Source organism: Neolamprologus brichardi, chromosome 2, assembly GCF_056152115.1.
Source record: "Neolamprologus brichardi isolate AB-2024 chromosome 2, ASM5615211v1, whole genome shotgun sequence".
Classification (NCBI taxonomy): domain Eukaryota; kingdom Metazoa; phylum Chordata; class Actinopteri; order Cichliformes; family Cichlidae; genus Neolamprologus; species Neolamprologus brichardi.
The window spans coordinates 22,886,902-22,902,623 of record NC_142105.1 but is presented as its reverse complement, the minus strand read 5'-3'; positions in this window follow the sequence as shown (position 1 = coordinate 22,902,623).

Sequence of the window (15,722 nt, the reverse complement as noted above, 5' to 3'; positions counted from 1 at the left end):
GTAACACTATTAGGGCTTTGTGTTTAATACCTGCTAATTTAGGAACAATATACTTGAGTGGTCGCCCCTGTCATCGCGAGAAGACCTCAATTGTTCCTTATTGAATTGGAAGAAAATGTCGCGATACCTGAGACAAAGTCACTGCAGGGTGCGGTTTAAGTACGAGGTTTGGAGTCAGCCCTGCACCACTGATCACAGGTGTTACCGGATACCTTCCTGAAGACACGTGTCACGTGTTTTCTAGCCTACTTTGATTACTCATTAGCACACTTATTCTCATTCTGTAATCCTGTAGATCACACCGAAGCAGTAAAAAACAAAAACAAAAACGTTTTATTTACTTCTTACACCATTAAAAGGTTTAGTTTCTAATTTGCTTTGGTATTGTCACTGAAATAGATGACAGCAGTGGCTGAAAGTAATACGTGGTAAAAAAAAAAACCCAAACCAAAACAAAACAAAAAAAACCTAAAAGACTAAATTATAAGGCTATTTCAATATCACACCCACCCTACTAACCTATGATTATATCTATCTATATAGATAGATAGATATGACTGTGTGTGACTGTAACAAGCGTTAAAGTCAGTATTTGGTATGACTTCCTTTATTATTATTGTCTTAATCAAGCTTTCTTGTATTTTCTTTAGGTAGTCTTCAGGAAAAGATTTTAGTTCACTGGCAATGTGTTTTGGGTTTCTGTCATGCTGAAGTTGAGGCCCAGCCTCTGGGGAAGCCAATCAATGACTGAAAATGATAATGCTGTTTTCTTTCTTCCTATTTCTTAAAGCCTTGACTTTTAGATCCTGTTCATTTGCTGTAGGCGTTTTGTTTTTTAGGCCCACCACTTCGATCTCCGCTTGTCTAGTTTTCTCAACCTTTGTTAAGGACACACTGCACACCATGCTGAGCTATGTCAGGATTTCTGTGGAAATCACCTTGTTGGTGCAAAAGTAGCACTTTATTTCTGTCAGACTGAGTTATTGTTGCCATTTCTTTGTAGATTCAGCTAAAGAAATAGGAACGAATTATGTGTTTTCACAACAGGCCTAAAGACACATTTTAAAATGAGTTCTTTGCTAAATTGTCTGTTATGTGTCATCCACTGATTTATGTGCTTTTTTATATACTTGAATGATACAATTCAGTGTTAAGTGGCTTTAAAAAAAAAAGCCCTTCAGAAAGCTTGGCGAACTACTGCTCACAGACCACATTAAAAATGACAAGAAACTTTGGCTTCCAAGAAGCAAATATAAAGAAAATGAGAGACATTTAAGCAGTAAAGTATTTAAAATAAATACATTTCACTGGTAAATCTATATCATTCTTAAATAAAACCTTAGTTTCTGTTTGCACAAGCCTATTTTTCCACCTTGTGATGCTGTGTGCTCTCATTAGTGATGAATCCATCTTTAAAACTTTCAGCGATTAATAAATCTTAAAAAAAAAAGGGAGAGTTGCTTTAATGGGAGCTCCTCAGTGTTTTGCTTCATGTATGATGGGTTGAAAATGCAGTGTTTGAGTGCGCTCTTTTCATGTACCAGCACACCATATGGCAGATAGGCGAACGCCAAGTGGGCTATAAAGATCCAGTCCATCAAAAGAAGAAGAAAGGCTTCCAGACACTTGAGCATCAGGGACTCTGAAAGCTGTCAGCAGTAGATAGACACTTATAGTGTGTAATGGATGCTCAGGCTATTGTGCTTTTAATAATACCATTATATGATGTTTTGATGGGCGGACAAGCACACGAGTGAACTAAAACCTCTACTGTCCCAACTTATTTTTTTTATCATTAAGGACTTTGGCGATTACCAAAAGTAGCACTGAGTCCTTATGAAAGTTATTGATTTTAATTAGTGTATTGAAAACATATTTAGGATTTAAAAAAAAATAAAAATCAATGGAACCAGGAATTAGTAACCTAGTTTTCATTTTCATGATAACAATTTTTAATTTTTACCCTAGCAAAGGCTTTTCATGCCACCTGCAGATTTGAAAGCTACCAGAAAACAAACAAACCCCCCCCCCCCCCCCCCCACACACACACACACACACACACACACACAGTATAAAAAAAAGTGACAGGTCTTAAGGAAAATATTATTTATTGTGTGGCTCGTGTATTGTATTGCATTACATTACATCAGATATTTTTATTTTTCAGGTCACATATGAACTTGAATTTTTCATCATGCAGTTCTTGCAGCATTTGAATTATATGTCAGATTTAATGGTACTGTGTCAAAAATTTCTCCCCTGCTTGTTTTAGTTATTTTATGGGATTTGAGGGATTCTTTTCTACCCTCTGGCCATGCTATACCGAATTCTAGGATTGCAAACATGAACAGATGGGTTATTTGACAGTTAATTTAAAAATCTTAGGTGAACAACACACATAGTTGCAATCGCTATGTGTTAATAATACAAAACATTTATGAGAGTGGAAAAATCACCCCACATTCGTGTGTTTCCACCAGTTACCACCAGATGGAGACAACACAATATACATGCCAGAGGCAGTCACGATGGCACTCAAATCAAATAAGGGCTTTTCATTGTTCAGTCTCAGAAACAAAGATGCTGATTATATAAACACCATTACACACTCCTCAAGCTAAATGAGCCTTTAAGTGCTGATAGGGTTATTTACCAGCCGCCTGCCAGACATAAATCCTGTAAGAGATAGGCAGTTGTCTGAGAAGGGGATATCTCTGGAGGCTTCAGCGATGGTTTGCAATCAGAAAGCTATTTACTGTGAGGATAGAGATGTGTATCGTGTAATAATAAAGCCCTGCTCAGTTCACTTGGGATTACATCCATCATGATATGGGCTATGAAGGGATGCGATCATATCCTTAGTACATGTTACTCTAAAGCTTGGGGGGGGGAAAAAAAAAAGATCCTTCAAACCTTTCTCCAGAGTGAAACACAGAAACAGAATCATGTTTACCAGTACTCTTTTCTTTTTTATTATTTTTTTTCAGGGACGTGGTAGATCTCAATAAGAAAGCATCACTCCATCAGGCAAGTGATGTGCAGCTGTCAGTAGAGAGCAGTAGCGCTCTGCGTGTAGAGCTGAGCAGAGCACAGCAGCACGAGGCTGCTAGTCAGTTAAGATGAGCAACACTTTGTCCACTGACCCCTTTGACCTTGCGGGCTGAATTAAACTCCTGGCACAAAGTGGGAGCTGTTATGAAGTCATCTGATCATCGCAGAATCAAACAAGGCCGTTTTCAATGAGTGATCCTTCAAGAGTGCACGGTGACCTTTAGTGTCTTCGGCGTCAATGCACCGTTTTGGAAATCGCATCTTCCCCGTCATCCGTTTTGACTCGATCCTGCCTATTATGAGGCACAAATGCGCAGTAAACAAAGCAAGTGCCCCACTTTTAAGCGACAGCCTTCATACCTGCAAGAGTGTGGGGTGATGTGAGGAGTAAGGCACAATAAGGCACAAAACTGATGATTACGTCTGTCATGATCACCGTCAGGGGGTCAGTTCAACGAGATTATTTCATTAGACGGATAGTGACAGCCACAACCAACTTCATTTACAATCGCGCGAGATTGTTCATCAACTTTCAGTATGGATTTTCCACGGCTGATTAACGTAATTGGATCGAGAGTCACGGATGTCTCAGTCTTAACTGACATCTGAGCGGATGTCAGATTTCCCAGCAGCTGCCTTTATGTTGATGTTTGTGGCTTTGACTTATGGGTGCTTGTATTTTATGAATGGCTGAAAAAAAGGAAAGGAAAGGAAGTGAGAGGAGGTGGAAAGAGAAGGAGCCTTGGACACTGAGCCTGGGTAACAAAGAAGCAGCGTGTCCACCTCTGCGAGGGGTTATGTATAAATATCCGTCATTATGAAAAGAGCAATTTTCTGCACCTGCCTGCTAATTGTTCCCATGCTGACACTCGGGGTTGGTGAGATCTCTCCTTTTAGAGCACTAACTTGAGATGGGGGTGGGTGTGATTTAAGGGTGGTAAAGAGAGTGAGCGAGAGAGGGAGAAATGAGGGCGTACGGCTTCTTAAAGCGAGTAGAGCTGATTTGCAGTCATAATCCGCCTGTGACTTCCATCTGTAATGCGAGCTGGTGGGGGTGCCAAAGGATTAGCAAAGGTGGTCATGGTTCCTGCATGGCATTCAGTGTCCATCGCTGCCCTCTTCTTGGTCATCCCCGCACTTAAAAGAAGATAAAATGTTGATGTCATAAATCTCAGGATTTATTTCCTGCATGCCAGAGGCTAAAAGTGAGTGAAAGTCATTAGCACCTTGTCCTTCATTGTGATTCTCATTCGGCAAAAGTGCAAGTGAATGCAACATGAGGAAGTGCCATAGGTGAGTGCAGAGATGGATGAGACTGGCAAGGCAAAGGTGAGGGGTGAGCAAGAGAGAAACAGAGGGAGACTTGCAGGAGCTGGAGTTTGTAGCTGGGAGGAGGTGAGAGCCGTTATAGGGGATGAGAGGTGTAAAGCATGTGTTATTCCTCTGATAGCTTAATCATTTGAAAGCATGAACAACTTTCTCCCCCCTCCACCCCTCAAAGACTGAATAACCATCTGATATCAGCTGTGAATCAGTTTTCTGGTGTGCTGCACTGTGCTTTTATTTATTGTCAGAGAGGTTGCAAAGTTGCGTGTGTGTTTTTATTAACCTTCAAAGGGGGATTTATGTGTCAGAATCTTGCTGCATCCACATTTGTGATAGATAATAAGCCAGATTTCATTTGTATGATTTACTCAGCTGGAGGCACAAGGTAAACTGATAGGCGGGGGGAGAAAACTGGTGTTAAGTGCTGACTAACATGCCTCTATGTCGACTGAAGTCACTAACAGAAATGAAATTTGATTCTCTAAATATATTTCTCTCTGCCAGCGTGGCTGAAAACAAACCAAATGCTGAAAATGTAGCGAGAAACCAGAAAACTCACTCTGTTCCTTATGCACAAATACTTGCCTTGTTCTGAAGCCTGTTATATTTCTTCAACACATTTCAGAGCTTTGCCTGTTTTAGAGTTGCCCTTTAAAGCAACAGTTTGGCATTTAGGAAACCCTGTTGGATATAACTTGTAAATTACAGAGCGTCTTTAAAGTACTGGTAGGTAGATTTTCTTAGAGAGCCTTGCGTGTTGCTTCTCCCCGATTGCAGTGCTAGGCTAAGATAACCATCTGCTTTGCATCTTATGAACAGAGTTGAGAGGGCTATCAATCATCTCATCTAACTCGAGTAAGAATCCCCACGTGTCAAGTACTCTGACTTTTTTTCCCAAAATTTGTCCCACTTGATACTGTGATGAAATCAAACACAAAATGTGATTAATTATAACAGTCTACTGGGTGAAATGAAAAGAAAAAGTCTCAATTTCTCAAAATGGTAAATGGCCTGTATTTGGTTCGGGTTTTTTTTTTTTTTTTTTTTTAGGAATTTGACGCCATTTGTGTCTCACTAGCCATTCAGCATAATACACACATGTACATACAGGTTAAATCTGCAACCATTGGTCATAAGGGAAAAACATGTTTGGTGAGTAGTGGCTGAAGATTGATTGCAGTTGCTGTGAAATCGACTGCTAAAGCCTCAGTCACACAGGTCGAGATTGGTCAGTAACTTTCTGGTAACAGAGACCATTTGCCTCTGCTGTGCATTTTGAAACATGTTGGCTGCAGCGCTGGGACCCAAAATGTAATTTGAAGGTGAATGTTTTTCAGTTTTTAAGTTACAGCTGGGTTAGCAGTTAGCAAGTGTTTGCAGACAAGTTAACATCCAACATGCAACCTACTGGCAGTCTGCTAGCGACCAAAGCAATTACAAGAATATAATAGCAAAATTCTATGACCAAGGATATTTGTCATAGATGCAGCCAGGGATCCTCGAGCAGGTTAATATTCTGTGAAATGCTTACCTCCAATGAAATTGTCAGGGCTCTGTGTGCAGGCGGATGGAGAGGAGGATCCAAATGCGAGACTCTGAGACTGAATTGAAACTGAGAACCTTAGCTTTATTGCTGGTGATAAACGAAAACATGAACTGACCAATGACACTGAGAACTGAACACACAGGCATAATTCTGAGGGTACGACGCGACACTGAGCACAGGAAAACACAGGGCTAATATACACAGGGTGGTAATCAGGGAATGGGCAACAGGAGGGAGGCACAGTTGGGAGAAATTGGACTAACGAGACAAGGGGAGCAAAGCTGCACACACTAACATAAGACATAGACTTTCACAATAAAACAGGAAATAAGACACAAGGACGCAGACTAAGAAACACAGACTTAACACGGGCAGAACTAAAAATAAACCAGAATAAGCAGGAACATAGAACATCATCATCACCACAAGCACTAAGAGAATAAGAAAACAATCAAACACACCAAAGTAACTTGAAACGCAGATTCATCATAAAACCCAACAAAGCACCAGAGAAACATAAAGAACACTCCATCATTCAAAAATACACCAAAACATAACTCAAAATACTGGGTCAAACTCACCCAGAACCGTGACAGAAAAGTTCACTGATTATCTACTGCAATCCAACAACTTCAATCCAAATCAGGACGAAAGTGATAAAAAGAAAGATTCTCTTTCTGTCCTTGATGATTTCTGCAGCCAACAGCGTAGCACAATATAGGCACTGTGAGTACAGTATTAAAAGGTGTGTCAATACGTTATGTTACAGCTTACATCGCAGAATACTCTTGAGCAATGTGAACATGATTTCACATGGGAAACATGAATATAAAATGTGGATGTAGCCCCCACCAGCTGCCCTGTTTTAAAGCTTCAGTGCTAGTGTTACTGGCCCCCGCCACGCTGTTTTCTTGAAAAGAGAAGACAGGAGGATGGAGTACAATGTTATGAACTAACTGTTTGGCAGAGTGTAGACTTAGTAGTTGTATCACACAGACAAAGATATATTGTAATTACTGCTGCGTAACTAAATAAAATACTCAAATTTTGCTCATCAGAACTAGAAACTGCTTGCATTGTCTGTATCAGAAAGATAAGTGCATTTAGTATGCTTAAGAAGCACTGATTGAGAAATCCAGCTCCATGACTCCAATAACACAATCACCTTTGTACAGTTGCTATGAAGAGATAAGTGAGCTACAGAGAAAAAAAAAACATACTACTGTTTTAACAAGGAAATATATATGGGGACTTTAAAGCCAACCTCAACTGGCCACCTGAGACACCTATTTTATTCATCCTAGAGCTTGATGCTTGGTCTTATCATGCATTTAGTCCCCAATACAGACTCTTAAACACATGATATTTATTGTCCCTGGAGAGGTAAATTGATTTAGCACCCTGTTGTATATGCTACAAAGAAATGACTTAGCCAAGCCCATCCCTTCCATAATGGATAATGCACTAGATAGCAACACAAACACATCAAAAACACACCAGAATCCATTTTCCCACCCCCCTCTCACGCTGGACTCGATACTTAAGGAAATAAAAAGTGGCTCAGGACATCTGCAGGGCATCAGTAAACCAGGAGAGTGGAAACACAGAGTGGAACCATGGCTCTTTTGTTTTCTTGCTTTGGGCAAGGCTTGTTTTCCCTCGCACTCACTCACTCACTCATTCCCCCACACATGCTTGACTACAAGTCTACAAAAAAGTGTCCACGATGAAAAATATGAGAGTATTCTGCTCGACAGTTAATTTTCCCTTTATTTTGACAACCATTGTGGGGCGATAAGCTCATCCGGGGGTGAGTGGCGTGCCTGCAAAGCAAAAATGATGGTTGTCAAAGTAAAAAAATGCGTAAGAAGGTGCTGCTGAAAGGAGGCAGGGTGCCCAATAAGCCTGGCATCCCAAGGTCAGGAGCAATGACCTCTGGCATGAAGGGCTGTGAGGAATGGCAATGTCAGTCAAAAACCTCCCTCGTCTTCCTGGTCCTGTCAATTTGCTGGTGATAATTAATCTCTCTCTGGTTAAATATAAAGATTGTAAATCACAGCGTGGTCCTGCACCGTAGGGGGGCCTTCATCTGTCAGCTACAGACCTTGGCTAATGGCCCTTTGTAAGCGGAGCACTGACTGAGGCAGCACACCAACCACCTACGGCTCTCGTCATCATCTGTTTCTCATGGAGACATCCTGTCTTCAACCTCCAGAATGTGATCACCGAGCTGCAGGCTTCACTATACTCAAAATTACGCTTTACTTTGCACTCACAACTGCTTGGTATCACCTGAGGGATGAAACTAAATTAACAAAGGGTTTTTAAACATTAAAGATCAGTTATTGCAGAGGACAACTGTTCGAGTTGCTGTTTTTTGTGGCCCTGCTGTTGTTTAACATAGTTTGGGACTATAGGAGGTTACAAACTTGCTATTTTACCAGTCATTTGACAAAGAGGAGTATATATAAATATCATTAATGATAACGCTATTTATAACTGAATGCATAATGGCTGTCATACAAGAACACTGAATGGGGTTTCTAACAGGAATAACACCTATATATTAGTATGCCTGTCAGTCAGTTAGAAAGCTATTGCATTCTCATGTTCTAATCATGTATCAGTAATGCTGTTGTAAATATTGCAAAAGTTGTTAATAAGTCTAATGCCTGGACAGTCACAGCAAAGTTGCAAAGTAGGTCCTCTCTAAAGCATAACCTACTTAATGCTTTACTAAATGAGCATCATGATTTATTAACCACAGCTAACAACTAGAAACTGACACCATACACTCTGGACCAGGGGTATTCAATTAAAATGTATGGAGGACCAGTTAGACTGAATTATCTCTGAATAAATTATTTGACTGGCTGAATAGCATCACATAGCATGAGTTACCATGCGCGCCATTAGTCTGTGTATGCATACTGGCTATCAGAAAGACAAAGAAATTCAAATAACCTCACCGTAGCCTTAACCTTATGAGACAAGTTGCACCGAGCATAATGGAAACGGTCCATCAAAATTTAGTAATGGCTCTGGGTCCATAAAAAATGTCATCTGGGTCTGGATCGGTCAAAATATTGGTTACCTAGGATCTAGAACAGGAATGCCAAACTCACTGGGCTGGATTAAAGTGTTTGCTGGGCCAATTCTGGCCCCTGGTGTCATGATCCTGGGTCATTTTGACCCAGCGTTTTGTGTTTCCTTGGATTTCATTTTGTGTTTTGTGTTTATTCTGATTTTGTATTAGTTTAGGGTTGAACCTGGAGTTTAGTGTTTTATCAGCCCTACCTGTGTCTGTCCTCGGTGCTCTGTTCGTGTCCCCGTGTTTGTGTTGTCGTGTGTGTGTTTCCTGCTTTACTTTGAAGGTTCGTGTCTCGTCTGGTGAATTAGGTTCAGCTGTGCTCCCTCCTGTGTGCCATTCCCTCATTACCTTCTGTGTATTTATAGGGTGTGCCTGCCTGTGTCCCTCGTCGCGTCGTCTGTGTTTCTTGGTAATCCCAGTGTCTCTCTGTCCTTTATTCCTGCTCTCCTTTCTCCGCTCGTCATCCCCTGTGTCACTTCCTTATGTTTTTCCGTGAGTTATGGTTTCGGGTTTGATTTGTTATTAGTTTCCCCAGTTTAGGTTTATGTTTAGTTCTGTCCTGGCTTTGGTTCTTTTCCACTGTAAATAAATCCTCATTCGCATCTCCACCGCCATCTGCATCTTGGGTCCTCATTCATTCCACAACACGACTGCTGCCCCAGCCGTGACACCTGGGCCTTATGTTTGACACCTTGATCTCGAGTACACACTCAATCACAGGAAAAGAACTGAACTTACAAATCAGCTTAGAAGTATGATTTTTCTCTCTCTTTTTTTTAGTAACCCCCTGCTGGCAATAGGAAAGAATGCAGGTATAAACTACGTCCATCTTTTACATACAGGATATGTACCCAGATTATTGCACACATGAAATTTTAATAAAGGAATTAGCTTAAACTTATAAAACATTTATGAAATCATTTAAAAAAATATATTGTCAATACTTGATAGGGAGTGGTTTGAAGTAGTTCTAGTTAATAAGTGTGCAATTTCTTTTAACAGTCTTAAAACTTTAATTAATATAATCACGGCAAGACAGTAACACACCCAACTTCATTCCCTCAGGCTTCCAATCAAATTTCAATGATATCTTATTTTCAATAACATCTTGTGTAATTGAATATTACAAAAACTAAGGTAAACTAACCTGACAGTCTCTAACTTAATACTGAAGCGTTTCCTCGCCTACATTTAGACCAAAGCTGTCTATTCTACCTCTCTCTTAACCTTTGAGTAAAGAAAGCAGATGCTCAGGTGCTACGCAAACTGAAATCACGATATAAATCTAGTATAACCTGCTGTGGCATTAAAATACTAAATCTCAAGCTGTTACACAGGCTGCTCATGGTCAGCATTGATCAATAGTGAGTAAAAAATGTCTTCAATGAGCAGAGTAAAGTGTATGTGACTTTGTGTGGCCTTCATGTTCTCACATCTAAGAATATGTACTCTCAATGTAAATTCTTTCATAAATGTCCTTGCTGTTCGGTGTACAGTGAGCATATACTTGAGTATTTAATCACTCATATTGAACTCTGTGAGCCACTTCATGTGGATCAGTACATCACTTCACTGTAGCCTACTGCACAGCACCGTTTTAAAAAAAACAAACAAAAAAAAACTTCCCTTACATCCCTTTGGACTCAAGCTTATATCAGCTATAATAAAGATGTTTGTTTGTGTGCTTGTAGGGGGTAAACTCTGGCATAGTCTTTGAACGAGCTGTTAGCAGTGTGCACTGTTGTGCTTGTTAAATGCTTTGTTGGAGGTTTGACACTCAACTTCTCAGGATGCACTCAGCGCCTCCGACGCTATCCTTAAGTCGTGAAGCTGTTTCATGCTGGGCCCCCATGGGTGAGGGAGGTATGACAGGATAGCACAAGAGGCAAACAAAAATGTGGGCACACACAGAGTCACCTTTAAAGTGTACGAGAGCTCCCTGATGCCAGCGCTGCCATGCTGCATGACTAATGCAACCCGCGAGTCACTGTTTCTCCTCGCAGAGTCCCCAAGAGCTGAATTAATTGGCTGTCATCATGCTAGCTAGCTCTCACTCTCTCTTTCTCTCTCTGTCACACACACAAACATGCATGGAATGATCAAGATATAAATAAACTGAGTCTACATGGCATTTAGGTGAAAGGCAACCATAAACATTTATGCTACAGTAAGTGACAGGCTCTAACTTTGGGGCCTACCATCCAAGACATACAGCATAATAATAATTAGCCTGTCATGTGACGGTTTAAAACCACGCTTCAATATTTTGGTGAATTTCTTGAGAGTTTATGAGAACATCAGCAGCCCAGTGTGTTTCCATTAAGGTGTTAGCAGGTTATGAAAAGTTGTTAGCTTAGTACAAAGTAGTAAGAAGCAGGAAAACAGAATTAGCATTAGCCTAGCAATTAGCACATAGTATTTTGCTTGTTTTATTCAAATACAACATAAAATATAAAAATTGCATAGTGTTCTTTTGGACATAGCACACTAAGAAACTGTTAAATTTCCATCTCATTACATACTGACACTCGGTCAAAACACCTTGGGAGTTAATACTCTGGCTGCTCGTTAGCATCATTTTTCAGTTTGCAGGTTACTGCTCCCCTTGACAGATATATAAAAATTACAACATGAATTTCACCCAGAGGACAGGAGTTTGGGATAGTTTTCAGTTCTTTTCTTTACATTTATCTTTTCTTTTTTTTTAAATTTTCGCTTTATATTTTTAGCTGCTGTTTGGCAAAGTTTATATAACAAAAATTTCAGTTTGGGTTTAGAATAGTGTGCATGCTTTGGATTAAAAATCCACCCTTTCACAATGTTAAGTCTGTCTGACAACCAAACACAATGATGCTTACAAGGGCACCAAGTGCGTGACACCAAGGACTGAGCAAACATTTTTTCGTGTTTCCTGCCAAACCATTACTTTCTTACAGTTCTTATGCTGCATTCACAGACTCCTGCCAAAATGAATACTAGTGGGAAAGTTTACTTCACTTATACCTAAAAAACTATTCATGCATTTTCACAAGCTGTTTACTCCCGGCTGCTAAAGACCTAGAGTTGCATCATTATTTAGCCTAAATTAAACACATTTGTTATATTTTGGTAAAAACTGAAATTTTCCAGAGATGTGCAAAAATCTTTAGCCACCTTTTATTTTTTTTATATTTAGCTAGCAAAGTGGTAAATGTATATAGTGATTTCTCCAAAGAGATTAAGATTAAGGAACTGACCTCCCAGCCCATTGTTCCTTCAGTGGGCTGGTTTCAGTCATTATGCAAATGTACTGTTTATAAGACATATATAGTGATTTCTTGAAACATGTGAAAATACAATACAGCATATAACAGAAAAAACAAATTAATACTCTATAGTATGACTACCTTTATTCTTCAACACAGCCTGCACTCACTTAAGCAAGCTCTTTTTTGTAATTTCTTTAGGTAGTCGTCAGGAATAGTTCTGCAGGCTTCTTGAAGGACATTCAAAACACTTCTTTGCATGTTGACTGCCTCTTTTTCTCTGTCAAGATGATCCCACACTTCAATATCATTGAGTTCCATGGCACGAAAGTGTTCGACTGTTTTTCAGTCTATTCAGCTATACTTTTACTGCACTGGCAATGTGTTTGAGATCAATGTCATACTGAAAAATGAAGCCTTGCCCATCAGATGCTTTACAGATAGCATTGCATGGTGGATCAATATCTGATCTTTTCTGTGTTGATAATTTCATCAATTTTTAACAAGACCACTATCTGAAATGTAGCCCCAATGTGTTGGCACATTACTGGTACATCCCATCCCATCTCATCACTCATAGGTGATACAAAGCAGAGCTCTCAAATGCATAGATGTAAAATATCTCAGTTGAAAAGTGAACTGAGTATACTGAATCACCACTGTCTCTTGAATTAGTAGCTTTTAGCAGCGGAGCTCTTCGCTGACGAGCGTGATTGCTGTTGTCAGCTCAGCAGTGACGTCGGTGCCTCATTCAAAGCTGTTTTAAAGACCACAAAAGCCAAATAAACAAAAGTCTGAAAATGCTGTCAAAAACAACAAGCTGGTACGCACTCGTTTTTGAGCTGAGCTGAACTGAACAGGCTATCGTACTACTAACCTGGAGCCAGTCATACTCAGCTTTGAATGTCAGGCCGTGTGAGCGTCGAGGCGTTCGCTGACTGATGTATGCAATGAAGTGCATTTGAACCATGATTTAAGCGGTGCATAAATTGAATCAGAAATGTACTTTGTAATTTCCACCTCTACAGTCTAGACAGATAACATATTGCTTCTTTGTATACAGCGCCATGAGCAGATGATATTTTAAAGACCTATTTATATGAACAGGTTTGAAGTCCAATTGCAGTGCACTTAAAAGACAAAGCACTCTGCCTTTCTATTTGCCTGGGCTTTGAACCATAAACAGTGTTTGTGTTTTTCAACAGTTTGCTCAGAATGAAAGGAGGTTTCATAGCGGCCCCCTGTCTCTGCATAATGCTGTCTGAGTAGTCATGCAGTATAATATCTTGTCTGTCTGAAAGTGATTCTTACTAAAGGATTTCGCTTTTGCTCTGAGCACGATCGTGAGCTTAATATAGGAGCAACTGAAAACTTTCTTTTTGCACTGTGATGGTGATGTGTTGTGATGTGTGCGTTATTTCACACTGGGAGGGCTTTATCATTTAATGGCCTCGGGCGTGTTTTACCCATGTATTTGTACATGCATGTGTGTGTGTGCGGAGGAGGGTTTGTTCTGTCTTTCTCTTTGTCCTCAGAGCTTTTCCTTTCTGTAAGCCTCCAGATGTTGTCGTTTGCTCATTTGGGATAAGACGGAGCAGTCAGGTGTGAGAGAGATCCTCGACAACAGAGTTTGAACGCAAATAAAGCCCTGCCATGTGTTGCTACATGAAATATGTGTTCACACCTATTTAGGAGGTGTCGTACAATCAGTGCACTGCTCATTTTCTACCTTACTAGGCTGCAGAGGCTTAAGTGAGAATTATAGACTGCTGCATGTTTTGAATACAGCTTGTGTCATAAATAAATGTAATAGGAAAGCAATGGAAAATTAAAACACAATGAGAGGGCAAAAAGTAAAACCACAATTTTGTAATCATAATAACCTCTCTCTGCAATGCAAGTGATTGGCTGACAAATAAAGCATACCTGGGGAGCACCGATGGGGTGCCTACTTTGTGCATTCAACACAGAAGTATAAATCAATCATATTAGGAGCTGTGATGATGCCTTGAGTTAAATGATGACAACATCCTGACATCATATGCACATACTGGTGCATCTCAAGAAATCTAAATAATGTAAAAAAATGTTACTTTTTTGTAACTAAATTTAAAAAGATACATTTTTTTATATATTCTGCAATAACTACTTGTGAGTGAAATATTTTAAATCCTTTTAATTGGAGTCATTATGGCTTTTAGCTCTATGTCAAATTATCAGAATATTTGCAATTAATAATATTCAATTTATACAGCACCAAATCACAACAACAGTCGCCTCAAGGCGCTTTATATTGTAAGGTAGACCCTACAATAATACATACAGAGAAAAATCATCAACAATCATCAACAATCAGATGATCTCCTATGAGCAAGCACTTTAGCAACAGTGGGAAGGAAAAAATCCACTTTAATAGGAAGAAACCTCCAGCAGAATCAGGCTCAGGATGAAATTAAGTCCATTCATTGCTGTCTGGTCATAATAATCAGCGATGTGAAAAGGCTTCTCAGATGAGAGCTGAAAACATCTTCAATGACCTTAAGAAAGTCCAGTTACTTAGCTTTCCAAGCTCCTTAGATTACCGTGACCTAGATGACTGAGAACCCACACAGACAAATATTCAGTAATGACTTTAAATGCAGGGTTTTCCAGGTAATGACAACCATGGTCATTTATAAACTATAACACATAACTGGGGCTTCTTCACAATGAACTACTGCATCAGTATGGTGTTGTATGGAGGGGATCAGCTCATGGCACAGCTGAGGTGAAGCCTTTTTTTTTTGGCTTTTATTGTAGCCTTCATTTCAAATTTATTTTGGGTCAGGTGTTTCTCATCTTCCTCTTGACAATACTTCACTGATTCTCTATGGTGTTCAGGTCAGGGAAGCTGGCTGGCCAATTAAGCACAGTGCTGCCATGGTCAGCATATATTTTTAGAACAAAACTGTGGAGCAAACTTGTGGAGAAATTGCAAAATAATGTTCCTCAGTGTAAAATTGTGAAGACTCATCATCCATGGCACACAATAGCATCAAAAGATTTGGAAAATCTGTGAGAAAGAACCTCTTGTGTACAAGAGAGAAGGCCAAAAATCAATACTAGATGCCCGTGATCATCAGACTCTCAGGTGGCACTGCATTAAATAAACAGGCCTGTTTCTGTCATGGAAATCACTGCACAGGTTTAGGAACACTTCCAGATACTTCATCTGTGCATACAGTTCACTGTGATATCCACAAATGCAGGTTAAAGCTCCATCAAAGAAGAAAAGAAGAAGACATCTGATCATGACAGTTCAGACCTTTTGCCAACTGAACACATTTGGCCCTTAATAAAATGAAAAATATGACAAATACAGTAAACATGGGCCTGTCCCAACTTTTTGACCTCTTTTTAAAAAAATAAGTATTCTCAGTTTAAACATTTGATATGTTTCCATTTTCTGTTATGAATAAAATGT